The sequence below is a fragment of the Microtus ochrogaster genome, assembly GCF_000317375.1.
Source record: "Microtus ochrogaster isolate Prairie Vole_2 chromosome 6 unlocalized genomic scaffold, MicOch1.0 chr6_random_2, whole genome shotgun sequence".
Lineage (NCBI taxonomy): Eukaryota > Metazoa > Chordata > Mammalia > Rodentia > Cricetidae > Microtus > Microtus ochrogaster.
In genome coordinates, this window is record NW_004949095.1 from 12,135,118 (window position 1) to 12,142,894 (window position 7,777).

General features: G+C 42.0%; 1 protein-coding gene across 2 annotated transcripts in view; it reads right to left on the minus strand.

The window, feature by feature from the left end:
* Window positions 1–3,490, minus strand: part of Fmo1 (flavin containing monooxygenase 1) — a 30,574-nt gene extending 27,084 nt beyond the window's left edge. Inside the window, exon 1 of one of the 2 annotated variants that reach the window (XM_013352556.2) lies at window positions 3,254–3,490. The gene's annotated coding sequence lies outside the window, so the exon portion shown is untranslated. The remainder of the gene's footprint in view (window positions 1–3,253) is intronic. The other variant, XM_005363975.3, reaches the window with a different exon arrangement.
* Window positions 3,491–7,777: the final 4,287 nt, after the last annotated feature.

Sequence of the window (7,777 nt, forward strand, 5' to 3'; positions counted from 1 at the left end):
CGGATCTCTTTGAGTTTGAGACCAGCCTCGTCTACAAGAGCGAGTTCCAGGACAGGTTCCAAAGCTACAGAGAAACCCTGTCTCAAACAACCAAAACCAAACCAAACCAAACCAAAACTAAAAACCAAACTCAATATTTTGTAAAGCACCAAGATGTTTTCTCTTTAAGTTGTAGTGCGAGCAAGGAAGAGGAGAGGTTAGGCTGGTGTCGCAGTGGCAGGACACTGACAGAGGGGTGCCTAGGACCTCAGCAGTCAGAGGATGGAGGCAAAGGCTCCAGAGTAAGGAAGCAGCTCAGGGATGGCAATGGTCCCATGAGGTGTATGTGTCTTTCTGACTACATGGTGAGCTCAACACTCTTGGCCTACATATGTGCCCACAAGGACATATTACATTAATTATTGATTATGTTGATCACGTCTGTGGGTCTTCTTTCTGCACAAGGCTATACTTGCCCAAAGTAGGGTATTTTCTTTGATGTCTCCGTTCCCAGCATGATGCTTGCACTAAATATTTGGCAATGGGTTGATTTTTTTGTTGGGTAGAATGAATGAATTGATCATCTTGTATGCTTTTCAATTAAAAGAATTAACAGAGCAAATATTTATTGGAAGTTAATATCCTGAGTCAGAGATTGATGACTTATAACCACCTTTTATCAATTATGCAATGTGTAGAACCCCTCTGTCCAGCAGTCTGTCACTGTAACCCAGTGTGAACCTGGTTTACTCAGCAACCCTGAGCAGTACATTTCCTTGGCAACTCTACAAACTGGAGACTAGGATTAGAATTTTAGAGTTGGATAGTTATCAATATAGGGAGATAGTTTAATATTTCTGTGTCTCCATTTTCTCATCTCTAATATGAAGCTAGCTGTATACCTGGCCTCAAGTACTGTACTAATCCTTCAACCAGTGTACAAGCAGCACTTAACTCTTGGGGGTGTACCAGGCCCCAGAAGAAAGTAACTGCTGTCAAACATGTATGTTGCCATATGCCTGTAATTCCAGCACTGGTAAGAACACAGTAAGACATTTTATTAATGGAAATAGCACACTCATGTTACTTACTGTGGTGCTGGTTTACATCTTGATGCAAACATAGCATTTATAGTATTAATACTCTTTAGACTATTCAGTAAATTGAATTATTAGTTGCAGGCTTTAAAAGAAACAATGCCATGAACAGAGCCCTGTCGAGGTTAACTTGGATATAGGAGAAGTAAGGCACACAAATTAAGGGTTCATAGTGAACTTGCTAAGTTGATGTTACTGGGGGAATGGGAATTTAAGAAAAACAACAAAACAATTAAACTGCATCAGATTTTCAAGTGAGTTGGGAAATCACTGTTGGTTGCACAAAGGTCGCTAATGCTTACCAGCAAGGCCAGCAACCACTGCATTTCCCTATGGATTTTGTCCTGTGTCCTCTACATCAAGGAAGGAAAATACAAATAATTAATTAGATGAGGTTAGGTTGAGTGTTCACCTCCAGTTTGGAGAGAATATTTGAGTGTGGGGTTCTCCCTCCTAAACACAGATGAGCTTGAGTTATTTAAGAATGTCATAGAGAACTCAGCGATACTCAAGTGTTTGAATCTTATTTAAGCTGTCTCAGGTGTGGGTGGATTTTTTTTTTATTTTTCTTTTTCTTTAAGACAAGGTTTCCTATTTTAGCTTAGACTTGCCAGGACTCACGATGTAACCCAGGCTGGCCTTGGGCTTCTGCCAGTCTCTAAATCAAGCTCCAGAGTGCTGGAATACTGGCTTAAGCCTGGGTCACATCAAACAGTTTTAACACGAGTCAGGGCTGTGTTCCATTCAGTAATACCTCGTGCAGTTTCGCAAAGCAGCTCTTGAGCAGCTTCTATGGTAAAAGGCGGCAAAATCGCGGTGGAACAACAGATGAGGATGTCATGTCTTCGCTTTGAGAGTCTGTGCTTTGAGAATGTACACGGGCACAGCAGTCCCGGAGCCCCATTACTGATTACGATTAAGAGGACCTTTTTTTGAATAGAAACAGAGGAGTGGATAGGGGAAGGGAGGAGGGGGAGAATGGAATGAGAAGAGGGAGGGGACTATAGTTGGGATATAAAATAAATGAATAAATTTAATTAATAAAAAGGAGTAAATTAAAAATGCTATTTTCTTCTAATTGCTTTATTATTTGTACAGCCAACTTCAGTGGTTAGAATATATGCACTGAGTCATTTGGAGCTTGACTACTTAATATGAGGGACTTAGGCCTGGGGGCGCTGTGAAGGAATTGCTGCTGCACGAACCATACCTTAAATCTAAGACATTTGGGAACCTCCAGGCAAGGTCTTACCTTTTAAAAGTATGTTTCAAATGGACTTGAAGGCCTTATTGATTGTTTCAGGAAATTATCCTGAAGCTGCTTTCGGCGCTGGATCAGCTGACTAACCAGCGTGACTCTCTTATGTGGTTACTAAGCAGTTATCCTTATTCATGCAGGCAGATACCTGCACATTCCTCTTGAGTGTGTGCAAATTTCTCAGAATAATGACAGGCCCAGGCTGTATGATTTAAAGTGTTGTCAGTTGTAGTAGATTCAGATGGATAAGGAGGGGTGGCTCAAGGCACCCATAGACTACATAGAGCAGGCACAGTATCCAGAAGCTAGCAGAGAGCTTAACACAGAGCAGATAGAGCAGGCGCAGTATCCAGAGGCTAGCAGAGAGCTTAACACGGAGCAGAAGCTGCTGAGACCTGGGCTGGAGCAAGAATATGTTCTGGTATCTTTATCGTCTTAACAGTAACCAGTCACTTCCTCAAGCCTAACCCTAACCCACCCACCACACATCACAAATTCTGCCCGTTACAAGGTTTTTGTCAAGTTCCCCAAGAGACCAGAGACTAAGAAAAGAATCAGATATCGAGATTCAGTTTTCCTAACCGTAAGTAAGACCTATGGGGTTAAACTGGCTGTGTAGAAGTGATTCTCAAACTCTTGATATTAATACTTGTGGATTTAGGAATAGCAGAGAAGATCTAGAAGTAGTCTAAAAATCAAGACATTTTAATCCTATGCACAGAATAGAGCAGGAAACTCAGCAACAGCAAACAGATGATGTGCAAACCCTAAGTTAGTCGAATTTCCAGAATGGTTTGCTTTTAGTTTCAGCCATGCAAAATGCCAATACTTGGCAGATAAACCTTCCAAACCGTTAGTTCACACTATGTTAGAGGCTTCCGAGGGAAGCACTCAATAATTCATTCAGCAGAGAACTTACCAGTGAACACAGAAGTTTAGTAATCTGACTACGCTCCCAGGACAAGGATTCAGCTCTCTTCCTTACTGTGGAGCGAGGGATGGCAGCCCAGTTCCTCCAGGGTCACTGACTGAGGGAGCTGAGCTCTCCTCTGATGGACAATAACAAAACAGGAAGACCTCAGCTCCACCTACTGCATCCAGAGGAGGAACCAGAGATTTTTATCAGGTCACTTACTTTAAGTAGCTGTATTTGCTCTTTCTAATGGCACTGACACAATTAGGATTCCAGAGCTAGTAGAAGATCAAAATAGTCTGTCTGCGAGCCAGTGTTTGGGAGTTCCCGGCTGGCAGGACGAGCCTGGTCTAACAGATAAGGGATGTTAGGGAAAAAATGGAAACCCAAGGTTAGCTGTTGTTTGTATTTTAAATTGATTAATTGCAGCAGAGGCATGGCTGGTGATATGTCCTTAAATTCCATCATTCTGTGGGAAAACTATAAGTTAAATGGGGCACTTAGAGGGGCAGCCTCCACTCCACTCTTTGAGGGGCCAAGGATAAAAATAACAACGGCTGCTATGTCAGATTGCATCTCTAAGACTTTTGGACCATTTCCCATTCAGAGCAAATTATTGTTTCTAAAAGCATATATCACTCACATCATTCAATACAATTTCTAAAGCTTGGGAAATACGAGAGAGACCTATGGAAAGAACACAGTCTTTTGTAGGAGGAGAGAGTCACTTATTGGTTCCCGCTACCCAGAACTGAAATAACCACATAGAAACTATATTATTTAAACCACTGCTTGTCTCATTAGCTCTAGCTTCTTATTGGCTAACTCTTACATATTAATTTAACCCATTTCTATTAATCTGTGTGTTGCCACATGGCTGTGGTTTACCAGCTAATGTTCCAGCGTCTGTGTCTGGTGGCTAAATGGCTTCTCTCTGACTCCTCCCTTCTTTCTCCCAGCATTTTGTTTAGTTTCCCCCACCTACTTTATTCCCCTATAGCTCTGCTATAGGCCCAAAGCAGTTTCTTTATTAACCAATGATATTCACAGAACACAGAGGGGAATCCCACATCAGTCTTGAACTCTTAAATCCTGGGTTCAGCATCTTCACCAGCTCTATTATCAAAAATACTTTTTTTGAAAAAAATTGTATTTTTTTTCTCAGCTCCATCTTCATCTATTTGAAATAGGGATGATAATGTCTGTTTCAAATGGTTATTGTGGAGTTAGGAGTGGCAATCTATGTGAAATGGCCACGGGCATAGAAAACTCCCATGTGTGATGGTTTTGGCAGTGTGATGCATTGATGAGTTGCCCATAAGAATTGCTGATTGGTTCCCAGCTGAAGTGAGTTCTTATAGGCACTGAAAGAAAATTCCAAGAGATACTGGGAGACTGAGGCAGTGAACGGCTCTTGGCAGGGCAAATCTTTTCTTTTGGTTTAATACTATTTCAGCATGGCCTCTAACCTCCCTTCTTGAGGACCCTATACATTACCAAATATTCTGCTCATTTATTGGGCTCAGCTGTGGCTTTCATGACTCATTCAATGTTTGGCAAGGAGTCACCATTGCTAGCTGTGAGTTGTTAGTTCAGCTATCCTCCTGTAGCTCTGAAGATGATAGTCAGTGAATGATTTAAAACCTAAATTTTACCATAAAGTAGGCCTGCAAGAGTATTGTTAGTCTAATAGTCTAAAACGTCATTGAATGTCTGAAAAACTATGGCCTTAACTCAGAAGCATCTTGAGAGTTAGGACTACGTTATTGTCCCAAAGTTTATACTCAAGCAAATTACTTTGATGTATACATGGAGAGCACTAAAGGAGCCACTAGACCCTGGTGAGGACACATGGCACACAAGGGACCTTGGGCTGCTGACTGAGCATAGACATGATCATTTTATTATACTCTCTCATTTCTACAATTGCCAGAGACTTGTGTTCATTATGAATGAATGAGGCATCTGGCCTTCATTGGTAGTTTCCATGTTGGATTCTTGTAGGGATTGATGTTAATTAGTCATAGTTAAGAACAGAGGATGAAAGAAAGCTCTCTAGCCTGTTATTCAAGAGGGTCTGGACCCTTAGAAGCCAGATTGGTAGCCAATCATGCTCTTGAGGAAGTAGCATAGACTTGTACCGCATGGCCCCCCAGTAGCTGGTTGAAAACATAATTTTTCTGCCCGAATAACTAAGAGTCAAAGTTAACATATGTCCTTTTGAAAAAACAAACAAATAATCAAAATATGTCCTTCTGCGCTGTGGCACTAAAATCCCAGAACAAGCTCCCATATGACTTCCTTTGTCTTCAGTATGGTAACCACTGATTTTTCAAGAAAGATGTTCTTCTGTTTTGGATAACATAGTGATTAAGAAGTTCTGAGACATTGCCAAAAGACCCCCTATGTCTAAGAAATATTCTGTTTTGTTTCCAAGTATGGAGATTTGGTGATTGCGGCTAACAAATTGTGCCCAGTCACCACTAATCAAAGCATTAGTATGTCGTTGGCTGGATTAATTATTATATCTAGAAACCATTTTAATTTAAAAAATACTTTTATTTTTAATTATGTATGTGAGTATGTGCACAGGTGAGTGCCGGTGCCTATAGGGGCACCCAATCCCCTGGAGCTGGAGTTACAAGACGTTGTAAGTTATCCTATGTGGGTGTTGGGAACTGGATTCAGGTCCTCTGTAAGATCAGTACTTGATTTTAACTGGTGAGCCATTTCTCCATCCCATTGTCTTAAATCTTCTTTCCGTCTCCCACTTTGATTCATTCTTAGAGCTGCATAATTTTAGGACTGGGAAACGGCACAGGGCAGTTTAGACCTACCCGGTATACCGCTTTCCTTTAGGGCCATGCAAAAAGCAATGTTCAAATGTATGCAGCTCTCCATTCCTCAGCCCCTCCACACAAAGTACCTTTCCCGTGCTTTACTAAGACAGCATGTATCCTTAACAGGAGCCAGTTCTCTAAGGCTCTTACACATTGAGGTTATTCTATGTTTTCCCCGGGAGAACCTGTCTGCAGAATGGAGGCTATGTATGTCAATACACTTTTATTTTATGATATCAGACATATTAAAGCCATTCTGAAATTTTTCTTGACAACCTGCCCTCCATTTCCCTCTTTGATGCATAGAGATGAAATAAGCTGATTGATATGTTATGTTAATTTTGGATTTTAGGCAGTTATTAAAAAATACAAAGATATAATATCTTTGTTATTCTGTGTACCTTCACATAGTAAAGACTTGAGAGTGGGTGATCCTGGCTGTGAAAGCCAATGAGCCCATGCAGATCACATGACTTGGGTGAAGGAATTTCCTTGGATGGCAGTCTTAAGACAGACTGCTTTAACTAAATATAATTATGTAAAATTGAAGCATTTATCATATACAATGGCTCTGAGTATTTTACCCAGGTCACAAAAGCTGATGAACCTTGAAATGGTTCAGCACCAAGAGAAACTGATGCCTTTATGCAATCATCTGTCTTCTACCTGCCAACGACTTGAAGAATAGAACCACTTAGCAACAAAACTCCTCATTGATTGTAAACCGAATCCTGCCCCAGAATTTGTAGTGTTTCCAGTTAGGTATCTAATTAAGTCATATTTGACAACTTCAGAAGTACACTTGTCACCCCACAGTAGGGTGGCCAGTCCCTGTGATGGTTTGTTTGGATTCATAGGGCAGAAATGGTGGCTCTTCTGGACCTTTCGCACAGCCTGACAACTCCGTGGCCCGAGGACTCTCCCTTACATTGCAGTCTGCACTGTTGGCCGCTGATCTTCCTTCCTTCTCTCCTTCACAGAGCACGGACCTTGCACTGTGGGCCGATGACTCTTGCAGCCGTCCCAGGCGCTCCTCTTATTTGCTGACACAGATATTTTCCTTAATAAAACCTTGCATGTTTCATCTGGATTGAGAAGAGCTTTATCCTACGAGGCCTTGCATTAGCTGCTTTGATCTATTCCTGGGTCATAGGGCAGGATGGACAAGTGAGTCTTGCTTGGTGTGAGCACATGTAGCTCCTGGAAGCAGGCCAAAGTGGCTCCAGGTCAGGAACAGCCTCCAGGGTGAAAGGCCGGCTTCAAAGAAAACTATTCCTCTGGGTTAAGCTTTCAAAACCTTCATATTTTGGGATGATTGTTTGAAATGCATTTATATGTCATGGCCTGGGTAGTTCGCTTGAATGATATCTTTGCTTTTCTGCACAGAACAAATGTGGCACATCTGGTTTTGATGGAGAAAACCAAAGCGCTCTCATGCAGAGGAGGGTTAAAGGAAAGATTAGTAAGGAGAATCCTCTTGGGGAGGGGTTTGGAGGGGAGTGGGAGCCAGCGCACATTTTGTTCAGAAGAACAATTTCTGCAGACTGCAGCAGGAAGCTGCAAACGGGGAGGAGGCATTGGGCTGGAGGAGAGGGAGGTCAGGCTGGGGACTCAGCCTGAAAGCAAGATTTTTCTTCCCTTCCCTTCCCTTCCCTTCCCTTCCCTTCCCTTCCCTTCCCTTCCCTTCCCT